General features: G+C 38.0%; 1 protein-coding gene and 1 long non-coding RNA gene across 2 annotated transcripts in view; both read left to right on the top strand.

Annotated features, from left to right (window-relative positions):
- Positions 1-17,398, top strand: part of RBFOX1 (RNA binding fox-1 homolog 1) — a 652,484-nt gene that overhangs the window by 286,289 nt on the left and 348,797 nt on the right. The window lies entirely within an intron of this gene.
- LOC309445766 lies at positions 9,207-13,043 on the top strand. The gene is made up of 3 exons (XR_014185336.1): positions 9,207-9,298; positions 9,418-9,606; positions 12,966-13,043. It is a non-coding gene; the product is annotated as an uncharacterized lncRNA (long non-coding RNA).

The raw sequence follows: 17,398 nt of genomic DNA, 5'->3' as shown, positions 1-17,398 counted from the left end.
ACGGCAGAGCTGGTCCTTCCCCTGCCCGCTCTGCTGGTGCCCAGGCTCTGCTCCAGTTTACAGCGGCTCGTCTGCTGTGACAGGAGGTCACAGTGCAATTCATTATACTGTGTGGACAGGTTCTGGTCACAGTTCAGTGCTGGCAGGTCTGACCCTCCTTAGCTGTGGTGTGAACAGCCCCCGCTGCCAGGTTCTGTGACACTCGCGCTGTAACGTGACCATTCTGGGACTTTTTGGTTGGTGCTCTTAAAGAAATGTTTAATGGGCCCAGTTAGATTTTTCAAGCCTGTAAGATTTTCTTCTGGTGTTTGTGACCTACCATGAACACCTGGATATAAGGCAGTCTCTCTCACAATGAAATATTGTTTCATCCCAACAGAAAGAACTGAAATATATAAAGAGAGCAGGATTAAAATGACAAAATGCTAACATTTGTGTGTGTTAAACTGAGTTAAAGCAAGATTATCTGTGTGTCATCTAAGAACATAATAGAAAAGACATATCTCCCACGTTCCTTGCTAAGTCTAAAATGACATGTCTGCCACTCTCCGTTTTTGATTCCCTAGATATTCCTTTGTCTACAAGTCCTCAAGAAGCTCCAAAGGAAATACACTTTGAGAACAGCTTGTTTAAAGCATAATAGTGCAAATAAATAAATAGACGTTGTGTGGCTATAGAAAGAAATATCCAAGTCTTAATATAATAATTTATTCAGACTTTTCTCACCTATTATCTCTTTGCTTTTAAATTCTAAATTCAAAGCAGAGACTCACTGTTCTGGAATAAAGCATTTAGAGTAATTAAACTTATTTATATTGAAGCCTCTGGCCGCTATACATTATATTTACAGTGAACAATAATTGTAATAATTAAAGAAAGTCTGTATATTTTAACACTTTTCTGCTCAAGCTTTGAAAATGATCTTGACCACAAGTTTGTAACTTTCAAGTCTTGCCAACATTGTACAATTCCCAGCTAGACATAAATGTTTATACTTTATTTAAAAGAGAATTCATACAGAAAGCTACAGGAATTTTATCTTTAGCATAGCTGGTTGGTTGTTGGTCATGTTTTGTGTGTGTGGTTTTTTGTCTTGTGTGTTGGGTTTTGTTGTTTGTTTTTTAAATACATATATATATGTATAACACAAGCTGACTTTGGTATATTTCCCTGAGATTTAAAATTTAAAGAAAAAAAAAATATAAAGCATTAATGCCGTGTTTTAAAGCTTTCCTTTCTCTTGGATATTATTTCCATTACCATGTCTGCCTTCCATATTTTTTTTAATATTTCTGTAATTTCCTTTTGGCTTTCTAATCTGGCTTCATTTAAATCAGGTTGTACTGAAAAGCTAATGTGTCTTTAAATGGAAATGGACTCATCAGTATCTCACTCTCCAGCTCCATCCACATGCTGCTTTTTCTCAGTATTTCCTTAAACGGAAGGACTTTAGTCTCCTCGCTCTATTTTTTGTTCTCCACTCCTGATCTATAAATCTCTTCTGGGATGATACACTCCATCCTCTTCCCTGACTCCTTCCTACTGCCACTTGCTGTTTTATGAGTCGCTGTGTGGAGCTTAATGTAATTGTCATTCTGATGTATTATAAATGACCTGTAAAAACACAGAACTCACAGCTTGCTCAAAATCATTTAAAACCACTTTTCTTCTCATTTTTGGGTCTAAAAAACAGACTTTGAAACATGAATGATACAGGTTATTTAAGGCCATGAAGAGAATCAGGATACCAGCCTAGGAAGAAATAAGCTTTAGTCGTAAGGCTGTAGAAAAGTGCAGTGACAGCCTCAGAAGTCTGTCTGCTGCTTCCACTGAACCTTCCTTACTGGTTTGACTTTAACCTGGGATTTTATTTATCATAGCCTATTTAAACTTAGAGGCAACCTTAAACCTCACTGAGTTCTACCCAACCTTATTTCAATTAAGAAATTATTATTTTGCATTATCAACTTAACTGATAATGTAATTGTACTTGTTTAAAGTGAACAACTGTAACTGTTTAAAGTGAACTTCTGTATCTGTGTTAACATGCATGAGTTTTGCTGTATAAGCCAATGGTTTTGGTCCTTATGCAGCAATCCTTGATGAGCTCTTTAAGGTGGGCAGAGAACAATTTTAAACTCTGTTAGGAAGGTTTATAAATATTCCTGTGAATACCAATGAGGTCTAATGGTAAATGGTGTGATTAACTTCCTTGATCTGAAATTTTAAGTGACCTAGTTGTTGCTCTAATTAACAGCTTCTTTCACGTGCACTTACTATCAAGATGCATTATATGCTGCCAGAGTTCCTTCTTTGGTCTGAAATATGGGAAGGGCAGGGTCTTACTGCCATCTTGTATTTAATATCACCTGATATGTTTTATAGTACTCTGATTTTCAAGGAGACAAAAGAAAGTTTTGCATTCAATATTGTTGTATTAGTCTTGTCTTTTAGACAATAAATGAAATAAGCTGTGACATGCAGCCAGAAATGTATTAAAGTTAGGCCAGGTAGAGGACAAACAAAAGCAAATGCTTTTATGTCCAGCATAATTATTAAGCAACCATAATCCTGCAATATGTATCTTTTCTTGTGTCTTTGTTCAGTGCATTAATTCATCAGGTGCTATGGGGGGTGTGGTTTTTTTTCTGGTTTTTGAAACTTTTTAACAAACATTTTTGAAGATCATTGTGGTATTAGCTTTATCCAGTGAGCTAAGAGTAATTTGCTGATGATTTTTGTGTACAATGCTCCTCTGATGCACTAAAGGAGGTAAATCATGGTTCAGTGGTAGGTGCTAATTTTTAATCAGTTTGAGCTGAGGGCAGAGGGGGGAATAAAGCTGCAGAGAGGAAAAGAATCAGAGTGGAAGTGATTTGTGAAGTACATTTTATTTTTTTAACCATGTTCTGAAATAATTTGCTATGGTGATAGCACAGCAGAACTTCTGTGATTTCAATCTCTACCTCTTCCCAGACGGGAGAAAAGGAAAACTGTATCATCTTGTTGCATGTGGCTGTGATGTCTTGTCACTGGAAAGCAACACAGTAATTCACAGCATTTCTGCAAAACTGGGCAGCTAGTTCTGGCCATTAATAAAAATCTCAGTTTTTCTTTTCCTTCTCAAAGTCTCCTGGTATGCATTGGCAAGCAATGTGCAAGAGCAATCTGGAGCTACCCAATATTATACATGTCTCTCCTAAAGAAAAAAGGGTTATAGGGGAAAAAGCTAAGATACACTAGCAGAGATGGATCGATCTGGTCTGTATTTACTATTTATCTTTTTCTTAGGAATTCACATAGGTTATGCTGCATTTGACATGCTAACCAGTGGCTTAAACTTACCCTTCTTTAATTTCTGTAGATATTCTTGTAGTGAGCTATATGTGTCATCATCCTGTAGGTGTATGGTAAAGATAGAGGTGGGTGAGTTTAGTAAGAGGGCATTGTGTTTTGACATGGAATTAAATTAGAGCAATCTCACTCAGCATCTTACAAGCTACATTCCCGGTGGTTCCATTAAAGAGTAACTCACAGCATAGTTCGGGAAAAAAATACTGGAACTAAGATCTGAAGAAGAATCAAAGGATTGTAAATAGTCCACCAACTTTTTGGGGAGGACGGGGGGTTAATTGTAGGGATGTGACTTCATTTAAATTTTCACCTAGCTTGAAATCTATGTGTGCAAAAAAGGCAACTAAAGAAATACAGGGAAATTCTGTTTCAGTTCCACTGGCAGTTCTGGTATATTTGAGGAGCCTTCCTAAGCATAGGAATTTTCTTAGATAACCCTGGACTCCAATTTGTTGTTTAATAACCATGGTATTAAAAAAGTAGCAATGGCTAGGTAATGAAAATTGTTACAGTTCATGTTTAAAGTGACAGAGCTTCTCACCATGACGATGCTGTTATCCTCTTGAAGTGCTAACTGCTAATAATGTGCTCCTTTGATAAAGAGAAGCATGTTTGCAGCACTTGCATTTGTTGAATAGTGATGGTGCTGCTCACTTGAGGTTTCTCTAAATTCTTTCAGGAATAGTAAAGAAAGCTTTAGGTATTTTCCTTGTCTCTCCTGCTGATGGAATGCCTCTCAGAAAACCTTCCGTTCCTTTCCTGATGTTGTTTTGGCATCTGTCTTTGAGAACAGTAGGCAGATGATTTTCTGTTTTTCAACTGCCACTTTCTCTTGAATTCAGCTTTGATTGTTGCACAGTCAAGTATTTTCTCAGTATGGTGTTTCGTAATTGCTGAAGAATGAAGAGTTGCAGTAATATTTGGTGAGGATGAAGCACTGTTTTCAGTAATTACCTGTCCATTTAGCGTGGCAGACAGATTCTGTCTAGAGCTGCAGCACGCTATGTGGAATTAGGCAGCTACTCGACATATTTTCCAATTCATGTTTGTATACAGACAGTCATGGATAGGGATTTGGTCTGTGAGGCAGTTCACCAAATGTAATCAAGGTTCAGGAAGTGGCAACTTCTGAAGGGATAGAAGGAAATAGATTTCAATAGTATAAAGGCTACTGAACCAGTACCCAACATTAATTCAATATCCTGCTGCTCTCATCCTCCTGCTACAAAAACATGAGCAACACACAGTACTGGGTCCACACTGTATCTGGGAGCAGCTTTTGCTCTCAGAACAGCAACTTTTGGTACAGACTTTCTGCAATGACTTCATACGGCTTCTTTTGCAGAACACTCGCTGCGATCAGCGATGCTGTCCTAGAAAATAAAGACTTTCTTGCTTATTTTGTATTTGTTGAGAGGGCGCTTTTCTCACCTAGCTTTTATAATTTCTCTTTGATCATCTTGAAACCAGACCTTTAAGTGCACCACTCTAACAGTGTTTGTACTGTTGTGACTTTCTTATTTCAACCTCCACTGTTGCTGAGTCAATTTGACTGGCAAAGATCACAGGCGTCTTTAATGTCACATCTCGTTCAAGCAGGAAACACTACCTAGTTTGCAGTGCATTTTGGGGGGGTTGGTTGGTTGTCTTTTTGCAAGTTTGTTTTTTGTTGGTGTGTTGGTGTGTTTTATTTATTTTGGTTTGTTTTATTTGTTTTATCCTGTACCTGGCTTTGGGAAATCACCAATATCAAGACAGACTGGGGGATGAATTGATTGCAACGTGGAAGAAATAGTAAGCAGGTATTATCTATACTGACGATATTTATCATGATATCTAGAGGATCCATTTTATAAACCAGCAAGTTGAGAAGGGTAAAAATACTTTGCTGATTTGTAACATCTTCGTTGTTTCTCACCCCTGGGAGAAGCTGACCTTGACTCAGGAATGTTCTTCCCCCACATCTGTATGCTGTTGTGTATTTTGAAGCTTTGATCACCTCTGTTATCTTTAAAGACAGTATGGTGTAAACGGGGAGAAAGGTATACAAAGTACATCATATCACAGGCATTTTTTTATGCTCCACTAATATTGGAAATATAAGCCCTTATGTAAAGGGGTGGCTACAGATGTATTCTAGGTAAGTAATCAAATACCATGTAGGCTGTTATCCCGTAAGTAATGGGCAAAAATACATATAAAGTCTGTACTCAGAGATTCACTGGGGCAGTTCATAGCATTTCTTTCATACCATAGTTGTCTCTTCCTTTGGATTCTTAAGATCTTGCTGAGTACAATACTGAAAGTTAAAAAGTGGCCTTTATCTCAAGGTCACTTTCTTACTTGATAGTGGCTTCTATCCAAAGAGCACGTAATTAATAGTTTTATTACCTTGATTTAGTCATTTCCTTTGGTTGGTTTCCCCTACATGCTATAGATTACTTTATATGCTATCAGCTCATTCTTCCTTTTTTTCCCCATTCTCTAAACTACTGCTTTCTACAACTGTTTTCATCAGTGTTAAAAATCATTTATATAGCATCTTAAATTAGAGGCACTTCACAAGCACAAAGGTACAGCCTTTGCCCCAAATAGTTTCTGGTTCAGATAGATCCTTGATTTCCGGTGGACCCTTTTTACTTAACACAATGGCCTGGGAGTTTTCAGGTAGATTGCATTAATGTCCTGTTTTATTCCCACAATTTTTCATCATCAAATGATGGTGATCACAACTGTATGCCTCAGTTTATGTGATGTAGATAACTAACCAGTTGTTTGCTACTTAGCATGAAGTTATTGTAAACACTTCTGCTTACTAATAATTCCAGGCACACATTTTTCTGCATATACATTTGCATCAGAAAGCTTCAGGTGCTGGAAAAAAATCCAGACTTTTGATCATTTAGCTTTCCCTGAGCCCCTCCCTTTTCTTTTTGTTTTGATATTGTAACTGGCGTTTGCATTTTTTGTAATAAAACTCCCAGGAATTTTCATGTGATATTGCCACAGTGCCCAAGTAAGAACTCAACAGCATCGTCTGCAATGATGTCTTTGAAAAGGTAGTTGGTTTTTTTCCAGTTTGGCTCATTTGTTAGGCTCCAAACCCAAGGATACCATTTGATCTGAAAATCATGAAATATGCTTTCTGATATTTGCCTTAAAAGTAGGAATCCAAAATACAGCAAAGGGATGTCACTGTAACGTTTACTATCCTTCACCTTTAAATGGAGATTAAAAAACAAATAAGCAACAACAAACAAACAGGAAGTCTCCAGGAAGAATAGCTAGGAATAATAGAAAATTACTGTATTGACCAGAAGTGATTTATGTAGATGAAACCAGAGGTGACATGAAAAAGGCCATAGTGTTCATGAATCACTGAACAGCAGTCAGTGAAAGGCTGTTAAAAATCATTATGAATACATTCTAGTAAAATGCTCCCATGATAAATTCTTCCTTGCATTAGGTTTTCACTACCTCCCAGCTACCGCTTTGTGCTCCTGATGGCACCGAACAGTCTTCTTCAGTAGCTATGCACTTGAAGGACTGGGGAGAGAAAAACTGGAACCGTGTGGAAATTTTGGGGACAAGGGTGAAGTGAAAACAAGTCTCTTTCCACTACCTCTGTCAGGAGTAATTGTGGAGAATGAGAAACTTGCTATGAAAAGGAGCTCCTCCACCAAAGCCAGAGGCCAGTGATAACAGAGGCATCTGAAAATCTTAATAAAATCAGTCTACAGAGCTCTTTTTAGTCCCTTGCAAACAAAACCTCAGTAACATACCGTAATAACACAGTGATGTAGACTGAGATGCATTTAAAATAAAATAATCTGTGGCTGGAATTGTAAAAGTAAAAAAGTTTCTGGAAAACCTATTAACACTTCTGTAATTACTTCTTTCAAAAGTTATGTCAGTGACATGAGTGCTGTAGTTAGTCAAGTTCCCATTGTAAAAATTACAGCTAAGTGGCCCCACACAACTCTCTTTTGAGCACTCATATTCAGAAGAGCAAAAATAGATGGTATGTATAGTCAGTCACGTTAAAGATCTTGCCTGGATATAGTGACATCACCAGCTGTGAGGAGAAAGCTGCTTTGTATTAATCATCCTCCCAGAAGACTGTGTAGGAAACATCAGCTGGAATCATCATAAATACAACTGGTCTGAAAACAGAACTTAACATCTTTTCCGTACACTATTCAGATAGTTCCCAGGGTGTTGTCATTCGTAATCTGAAGTATCCTAGAACTATAGAAAATCCCAGGTTGGAAGTTACCTCGAAAGATCATCTGGTCCAACCTTTAGAAAAGGCTGAAAGAAAAAAAAAAATCCCATTTTTCAAATTGTTTAATGAAACAGTATTTCCACATTTGATTCAGAATCATCCAAGCTTTATTTTGAAAGCATTGAAAAATGCCGAAGTTATTAAAAATAGAAAAAAAGTATGCAACTGTAATCAAACTGCAGTTAGTATAACAATGTGGATAAAATTCAGTTAAAACAAACAGTTTTGACATTGTTACAGTAAATAGCAAAAGCAGATTTGTGTTCCTGCACATTTTTCCAAACTACATTCCATGCAGCCACTTGTCATGTTCCTGCATTATTTGTTTTGCTCTCTTGCTGAAGCACAGTGTGGGTGCAGGGTATGGATGCACAGTGTGGGTGCAGGGTATGGATGCACAGTGTGGGTGCAGGGTATGGATGCACAGTGTGGGTGCAGGGTATGGATGCACAGTGTGGGTGCAGGGTATGGATGCACAGTGTGGGTGCAGGGTATGGATGCACAGTGTGGGTGCAGGGTATGGATGCACAGTGTGGGTGCACAGTATGGACTCATGGCTCTGTGCTTCCAGCATGCAGTTTGGAGCACTCCCAGTCCCACGGCTCAGCCTTCTGCCGGCTGTGGGTGGTGCTGGAGGCTCACGGAGCGCATGTTCCTTCCTCTGCCCGGTGCTGTAAGGCATGTAAATAGTGTTGGAACTTGTTAGATACAAATAGTCTTAGAAGATCTATCTTAGGATAAGAAAATCTTAGCGTATGTTTAATTAGGTGTCCACGCTCTCTGACTTGCATTCTGTAATTGTGGAAGACCTTAATTCAGAACGTTTAGCTGATGTGGAGACTCACAGCACAGGAGTATCTGAGTTAATGCTGAGGGAAACAATGCACTGAGTGGCCATATGGGCTTTTGTGCAGTTGATACTGCAGCCTGGGAGTCTCTCTGCCTGTAAAGAATTGTATTAATGAGCTCTACTCATTTAGAATTTCTTCGTTTGAAATGCAGGTCATAACAGAAAACACACCTTGCTGGTTACTGCTTTGCTCTGTATGTAACACACTTTGGATATGTTAATAAAAGCAGGGTACCCATTTCTGAATGTTCTTTGCATTTTTCTATATTGGCACATTAAATTTCTTATGTCAACAAAATAAGAGTATCTTTTGAAATGCCTTGATATTTATTTGCAACAGTTACTTTGCAAAGATACAGTGGTTTAGCAAGGTCTTGCTCAGTGAAAAGCGGCAACAGACTGTGATGCCTTTGATCAGCATTTTGCAATTTTACTGTGTGTGAAGCCCAGCTGAGGCTAATGTAGCTCCAGAGAGAAGTGACAGTGACACTCTCACCTAAGGCTGTGGTCACAGAGACGCTGCTCCTTTTTCTTACATTTTCTCGGAAGACAAAAGCAACAGATGTTTGCTCAGCCACTTGCTGATGCTCTTTTTGTCCAACTCGAAGTATCAACACCTTTTGTCATGGGGAGTGTGTCAGAACTGTGGAGTAATCTCAGGATGCTTCAAAAAGTTGCCACCATGTTAGTGATTTGTCTAAGATGAAAGATGGAACTGTGAAGTGAAGATCATTCGCTCCTTGTGATGCTACTGGAGAAATTCCCTCCTGAGGAAAAAAGTTAAGCTCAGTTTTCACACAGACTCAAAAGTGAGTATTTCCATTTTATACCATCAGAAGAATCTACATTTTTATTTGAGAGATTATATTTCCAGAATTTCATTATCTTCACAATAGGGTGTAATTTGCTTTATTTTGTTTTATTTCAGTGTTGGTACATGTGCATTTGCTGTTGGAAACAGTTAACTTTGCATTTTGTTGCTGGGAAAGAAGTATCCAACTGATGTGAACCATGAACCCCTTAGGAAAATAGAAAATACATAGATTCACAGCATCTCAGAACTCAAATTAAATATTTAGTGTACAGGCTGGATCCCTCCTAATGGAGAGTGTCTGAGGTAAGCATGGCATCTCTAATGTACAGTCAATTTAATAACTGAAAGCATGGGCAGCTAATGTAAGGAGACAATATGGTGAATATTTTGATTCAGACAAGAGAATTGTATGATGTGAACTTTGTGACTGTGAGTGTGTATGGTCAGGAGATCCAACTTCATGTTGCTGAAGGGACTTCTGATAGTACCATGAGGCAGTGGGGTACACTGAAGTACACACAGGTTTGCTTACTGGCCAGTTTATTGTCCTTTTGGGGGCTGTACAAGTACAGAATCAGAGCACTGACTTGTTTGGTAATGCTTGATACATGCAGGCAAAAGGATGCCAAATTTGACCTTTTGCAATACTGTTGTTGCGTACTCCCAACATTTTTAAGACCAGGGAAAAAAACAAATGTTCTTACTATGGGGATGTTGGAAGGGGCATGGTGACCTAGTTATCAGCCGCTGGCACTGCGGAGGAAGCTCTGCAGAAGTCCATTCTCTCGGTGTGTTCCTTGCAGCAATGTTGTGTGTGTTTACCTGCAGTGTGGATTTACAGCTACTGAGCTATGCTGCAGCACTACTGTAAATACAAGTACTTCTTTACAGGAGGCTGTGTGTTGCACTTTCTTTAAGAACTACCTGTTCTTCAAAAACAACCATGTCCTGTTTAAAGGAATTCTAAATCTAGAGATGAGTCTCTGTACTTTTAAGCATTCAATGTGAACAAGAACAGGCTGTGGATAACTGCATGCAGACACACATGAAGATGACAGAAGACATTCCCTCTACTGGACTCCCAACACGTGTTTTTCATCATGTCCCTTTACATTCCCTGGATTCCTTCCCATAGTTTGGACTGATTAGCAGAAGTTTCCTGATATATTTGATTTCAGAATAGTTTGATATCACTTCTGACAATCAGAATCACTTGCACATTGCATATATTAAGCAAACACTGATGAAGCCTTAGCTATTGTCTCAGTGCTGATTTGTCATTAATAACACAAGTGGTTCCAGTAAATGTCAAGTGTTTCTGGAAAAACATGGTCGTAGACCTATTAAAGGGGAATGTTCAGTGAGTCTCAAGGCAGAAGCCAAAAAGAAGGGCGGGCTATGGAGTATATATGCAGACATAAAGATGATGGAGAGAGTCCTACAAGACACAAAATGAAAGGCAGGCAAAGATGCCCAAAGTGTTTTTTGTGGTCTGGAGGGCAGCCAAAGAGGCATTGATTTATTAAACAGCAGCTTCCCAGCTTCCTTTTCTCGATGTGATGGTGCCATTAGAGCTCTTCGAGCAGTCTCTGATTTCCTTGAGAATGAGGAATGGGAATTTCAAACAAAACACCAAAAGAAGATTCCAAAGCAAGTTATTTCCCAGATCTGTGACACTCTTAGACCAGCACTTAGACTGGAGAATTCAGTATGTGAAGCATCTGCTGGGGGTTGCACATACGAGTTCCCTGCTTATTAAACACAGTACCTAATTGTGTAAAAAGTACCTATCAAGTGAGCATGCAGGTTTTTGCACTTTTCAGTTGTGATGTGGTATACAAGAACTAGCTTTAATGAGACAGGTAGTCTAGGAATTGTGAGTCACCAGTTAAAAATGACATAACTGTTTTGTTAACTGAGTTAACTCAGTGCTGTTCTTGTGAACTGGTAATATACTGGGAGTGATTTAACACCTGCAGCATCCTCTTTTTTTCTGTCTCTATAGCTATCTGAATTTTCTTACAGCATTTCTTTTCTCTTCCACATTTGTTCTGTGAGTGTCCGTGTATTTTAGTTTCATACTTCTCCATTTCCCACCACCCCTACAGTACCTCCCTAAAATAATGCCCCCTCTGTGTACTTGTCACTTGACATGCCTGGAGATGGGTAATACCTGCCTTCACCAGGACTTTGTTGTAGAGGCCTTTCTGATACTGTGAGGAGAACCTGGGCAGCCTAATGGCAGGTCTAATTCTGGCGCTTCTCCCCAGAAGACAAGGTTTGGGGTGGCAGAGGAGCAGTCTCATGGCTGCTCTACCAGTGCTGCTCTTGGCGTGCGCTGCCCGGGGATCCACATGTCCCTTACTGCATCAAAACAAAATAACTCTCAGTTATGGGGTGGTTCTCACCTTGTTAAAAAACAAATGCAACAAGGAGACAGAGCATGAATTTGTTTTGTCAGATATAGAGTCAGAAATAACAACTGCTAGGTTTGCTGTGATAAGTTCTATGTGATGGCTTTGCTGAAAGGTAGGCTGGTTTATGATTTATTGTACCATTATAAGTGATAAAACTGATCCATTTGTTATCATCCAGTGCATAAAAATTCAGGATTTAAGGAGCCTGTACTAAATAACAAAGGAATTTATAAACTCATAAACTTAAAATTACAGGGAAGCAGTCCTTAAGTCATTGGTAATAGCAACCTTTTATCCTATTAGTGATGATTATCAAATGTTAACTTCTCTTCTAAAACAAAATCTTACCTTAGGAAAGTTGTAATTACTTGAAAAATTAAGAAGTCATGGACATAATCTTTCTCTTAAGTTATTGTACAAGTGTGGCAAGTTTTATTTTATCTGGGTGTTGTCCTTCCTGCAGGACCCCACATCATCTGATGTGAACTGATTTAAGCAGGAGCCTGTTGGCTGATGTTAGCTGAGGAACAGGATTAGTTGGCTCTGCTACTGGGTAAAAGATCTTTATCCAGAACAGATTTGAGTGTAGTATCCTCAATAGAGAAGCTTCCTGGGTTTCAATAAACAGGTAATGGTTAGCAACAGTTGGTTTCGGATGAGCCTGTCCTGAGGAGAATATGTGTCCTCCTGTGGAAATGGAAACATCCTGTATCAGATTTTTTAAAATGCGTTAGGATTCTAACATTTAAAGTCTTCTCTGTGTTCTCTTGCATCGAAGATTTTACGGTCAGGGGAAAGACGGTGTTGACTAGAACTAAGCAAACACTTTCCTGGAGATGATTTTTCTGATAACATTAGTTTTTTTCCTGCTCTAGAGCAACATGAGTTATTTAATTAATTAATTCAATTTTATTCAACCAATATAAGGTATCAAGGAATAGACTGAGAGCCACTTGTTAGCAGTACTCAGTATTTGCTCTCCAACTTGCTTTGTTCAAGTGTGAATGATTACATGCTGAAACAGATTTGTTTCTTTTTGTTATCTGCATAAGCATAATCACTAAAATCAAGATTTGCAAAAGACTCCTGGGCATTAGCTAGAAAAATAAAATTGGAGAAACACACTAACGTTTCAGGAAATTTAGTTAAAACAATGTTTTCTGATAGCCAGTAAATTCTGATCCCACTGTTACTGTGTTAATTCTCTGGGAAATTATTCTGTAAGCATTTGTTTTCCTTTCACAGACCTTACTCTAAATAAAGTCAAGCCCATCATCATCCCACAGTGACATCTTCTCTGATCAGGACTGAAGCTGAAGCCCAGTTATGACAGTTTGAAAACGAGAGTATGTGAGTCTTCCTACGGCTGCTGGGGTTTTCCTTGTAAGAATTACGGACAAGGGACTGAGCTGTTATCAAACAATGATCACTAATAATTTAGCTTAATTATAGCCTGTTACTTACCCCAAAGAGTCTTGTCAGGATAGAACATTTGAATGTTGGGAGAAATAAGCAACTCGCTCTGTTACAGAAATGGCACAAATGAAGTGTACACACCAGGCGAAGAGTCAGAGCCCTCCCATTGTTTCCTATCACCTTGCTATGCTAAGAAAAGGGAAAGCAAGTTTCATATCCCTGGTTCTATGAGAAACTATGATCTGTGTAAATCCCATGCATGTGTCAGAGTCCGGGATCAGAGGAAGCTCCCATCTGTGTCCATCCTGCTTTTCACTCCTTGGAGACTATACACTGAACACAACTCATCAGCCAGCCAGAAACCCTGACTTAGTATTTTAAATTGTGGTGGTGTCTAATGACCAGATGTTGGCTGGATGCTCCTCAGGCTTTCCTAGGACAATATTCTGACTTTGCTATATAGCAAATGAACACAGAAACTAATTTCTTGCATCAAAAGCAACAAAAGTGCTAAAGTACGAGAAATTAATTGAAAGTGAAACCAAAAGCCAAAAAAAAAGGCAACAACCCCCTTAAAACTGCAATGAATTAAGAACAGATTAAGGGCTTGTTTGTTGCCATACCTCCTAAATATTTGCAGTTTTTCATTTCATAAATAGCTGTGATAGATGAAGCTGTAAGGTGTGGAAATTAAGCACAAACACAAATATTTCTAGCTCTCTAAATGTTTCAAATTATTTTGGTACTCCCTGTAAATTACGTGAGATTAAGTGCTGTTGCAGCTCATGTATCATGTGCCTGGTTGGTACCTTTTCCTGGTGGAGAAGCCAAAGGGTGGGGGGCAATTAATCACCAGTAATGTCAGTCTGATCCTTACAGTCACATTCCCTCCTTTCTTTAGTAAGAGTTTTTCAAAAACATTATTAAACGCTCTCCGCTTTACTTGAAAACATGGACTCAGTAAAGTCAATAAAAGTTTTGTCTTTGTGATCTGTGAGTCAAATATATGACTTCAATATCCTTCTATATGTTTATATAGTACCTAGCAGAAGAGAGATTGTACCATTTAGCACTGAGAGTACCTTAATATTCTTTCAGTTCCTAGGAATCTTACATACCCTGCAAGATGAGAAACTTAAGTCTGCATTTTCTTACCATCCAGTGCAGTAAGCAGCAATATCGATGCTATTTCCAGTCTCTGTGCCATTAATAAATATGCCAAGATATGTCCATGAATTATACCCCTTTAATAAGGTAATGGAACTCCTAAAATCTAGAGCTTGATTTTTTTCAAATGAGTCGTTCAGGTGCCAATAAGAATGTGCTGATCATATACATAACTAATCTTGATTAATTATGGTTACACAATTATTTCATCTTTGCTATTATCAACTATTTTTATCTACCTTTAATATCTCACCAATCCCTTGTGATTCCATAGGTGAAGTATTTGATATTCTGATTGATTATAAGAGTTAAGGCTGTGTGGTACATGCTGGTACAGAAGTGCCATGCTCTGAAGCTAAAACACTTGAAAATGCCCCTGTAGGAGAGCCTCATACAAATATCTTTGATAGAATCAGAGGAAATGGGCCACCATTTCACAGCAAATAGCATATACTCATATTTGGAAGTTTCTGATTGCCTGTTCTTGAAAAGAACAGCAAGATTCTCAATTATTTCAATAGCCTTTGACGGGAACCCAATGTCAGCTCTCCTGGACCAGCCTTTGTTAAAATGAACATGGTCAGTACCATCTATTTGCCTTTTTGTTTTTTTGGTAAATGCCGAAGATGTAAGAACTAAACTTAGCAAACAGGGTTTGGTTTAAAGTTTAGTTATAGGTGCAAAAACCAGAGGAATACTCCTGTTTTCAATCTTCTTTTTATCCACATTTTTCTACCTGTGCAGAAACTAGAGATGATCTAACGAACAAAGCATTTAATAATAACTGTACTAAAAATAAAACTCTTCAAATTAATGGTTTTGTACAGCAGCATTAGAAATTGTTCCACTTGTTTGAAGGAGTAAGATATGAAGAATTGATTGAGTAACCAATTTAATAATGAAGAGAATTTAGAATACAGAAAGATTAGTTGAGAGCCTTGGGACACAATTCACTGAAGTTTTATATGCTGCCTATGCTCAAAAACAGGGAAATTCTGATATAAAAGTGATTTATAGGCAATAACCATGCACAGCCTTTTATCATATTAATAAAATCTTTAACCAGTCTTTGAAAATTCTAAAGCCTCATGTGTTCAGTTCAGGTGCACAGATCAGAAAGAACTGCGGGCTGGTAGATGTGCAGATACATTATCAGAAAATGTATTTCCAGCTTAACTAGCATAATCTAGTTCATTCTAATGTGATACTTCAAGTTTATTATAGTGTATTCAAATACAGAAGAACACAGTGCACTATACAGTAGACAAAATGAGGTGAAAGCGTACAGCTTAAAGGTGATGAGGTAGGGCCGGTTAGATTGGTGGTTAAGTGTGCAGATGATTTAAACAACCCAAAACTGTAAACAAAAGGCTGTTCTTTTCCTTTTGAAGACTGTCTTTGTGAACTAAGTGGCTTTACCTCATGAAATGGCACTAAACTTATTTAAAATTATATTGTCCTTGCACATTATCGTAAAAGTTATCACTTTAGGAATTGGTACGTAAATCCTCTTATTCCGCTTTACCTGGACATAGTATTTAGTGGATCAAACTTTAATAGCTCTTTGTGTATATATCTATATATCTATATCTGTTTATCTGTAGAAACTTCTCTGTATAAATCTCAGAATTGTCACATGAATTCACTGTTTCATTTTCTGCGTTAAATCAGCTTTGAAATGTTGGTGGTATAGCAGGTAGCTTTATTTTGAATTGACCCCAGTGACAGGAGTCATCAAGACCCTCCTGATTACCATTTATTTAATGGTATAGATTTTAGTTTGCTCCCCCCGAATCCTGCTTTGCGATTATGTCTCCTTGTTATAGGCTGTTTCAGCAGGTGCCCATCCATTTGCCACCTGCCCTGGTGCAGTGAATGATTATGCAATTTAGTTAATGCGTTTTAATTATTTAGGTGACATTTTACCTTGTATGGTTAGGCTGAATATGTAAATTGAATGGAGTCTTCAGTTTAAAAGAATTACCATTTTTTCGTCTGAAGAAGCGCACAGTCCATGACCAAAGATAATAAATAAGTAATCAAGCATAAAAATAAGACAATAGTTCTGTTTAATCTCATTCCCATGGTCATTTTTATGCCTCCTATTTTTATTTATTCACTGATTTATACTCTTTATGCATATACTATAGTAGTTGATGCACTTAGCAGACAGACTGTAGCTTTCTACATCAATACCCAAAGCATATTATGGTAACAGTGTGATAAGCTGCCAGTTCACAACGTCAGGGGTGATTTTCAAGACCAATAATAAAGCCTAAAAAGTGACCAAGGCTTGTTTCCTTTACATTGAAAAAGTGTTTCTCACTTGAGGGTGCTGTTGATCAATTTACTAAATATATTGTGCATTACAATGAGACAAGCTAAACAAGTTAAAAATACTTTCTTTTAGAATATGATAAAAATCTAAGCTGCAGTCAAAAACCCTGAATCCTTTGCATACTCATTCATTTGCATAAAGTGCCTTCAACTTAACAACAAAAAATCCGGTTCTCTTTATTAGCCTTTGTTAGAAAGAATTGTGATTTGTGTATTTAATTTTGGTTTTAAAATATGTCATGTGGCAAGAAAATTAAACCTACCAAAAATAAATGAAATGAGCACAACCACTTCTACTGTCATCTGATTTGCTGTTTGTGTTTCCCCATTCCTCATCCTGGCAGTGATCTCCCAGCAGTACAACAGCAGCAGCAATAACACCATGAAGTCGGTAGATGGCTGTAGAAAAATATGTTGAACGCTCTTGTGTTAGCGTAATAAGATTGGGAAAGGCCTTGACCTGACTGGATGCGGCTTTTATCTGAAGTACATTTAAAGAGATAAAGGAGAAGCAGGGTGCAGTACATGTTCCTTTCTTTTCTGTAGGAGCTTTGCTTTGAGTTTAAAAATTTCTCAAATGCAGGATTTGTGAACTGGGTGCTTTAGCAAGGGGAGGTAATGGCTTGAGTGCCACTGGAGTCACCTGCTATTCTCTGATGATTTCTTTTTTTTTTTTTTTTCCTTCCCCAAGACGTCTTAGAAATCCTCCTATAAATTCCTACAGAGGGGGCGTCTGTAGATCCCATAATAACAATCAG

Source organism: Streptopelia decaocto (genome assembly GCF_964273445.1).
Source record: "Streptopelia decaocto genome assembly, chromosome: 13".
NCBI lineage: Eukaryota > Metazoa > Chordata > Aves > Columbiformes > Columbidae > Streptopelia > Streptopelia decaocto.
Note: the sequence above shows the minus strand (reverse complement) of the source record. Positions and strands in the feature narration are given on the sequence as shown.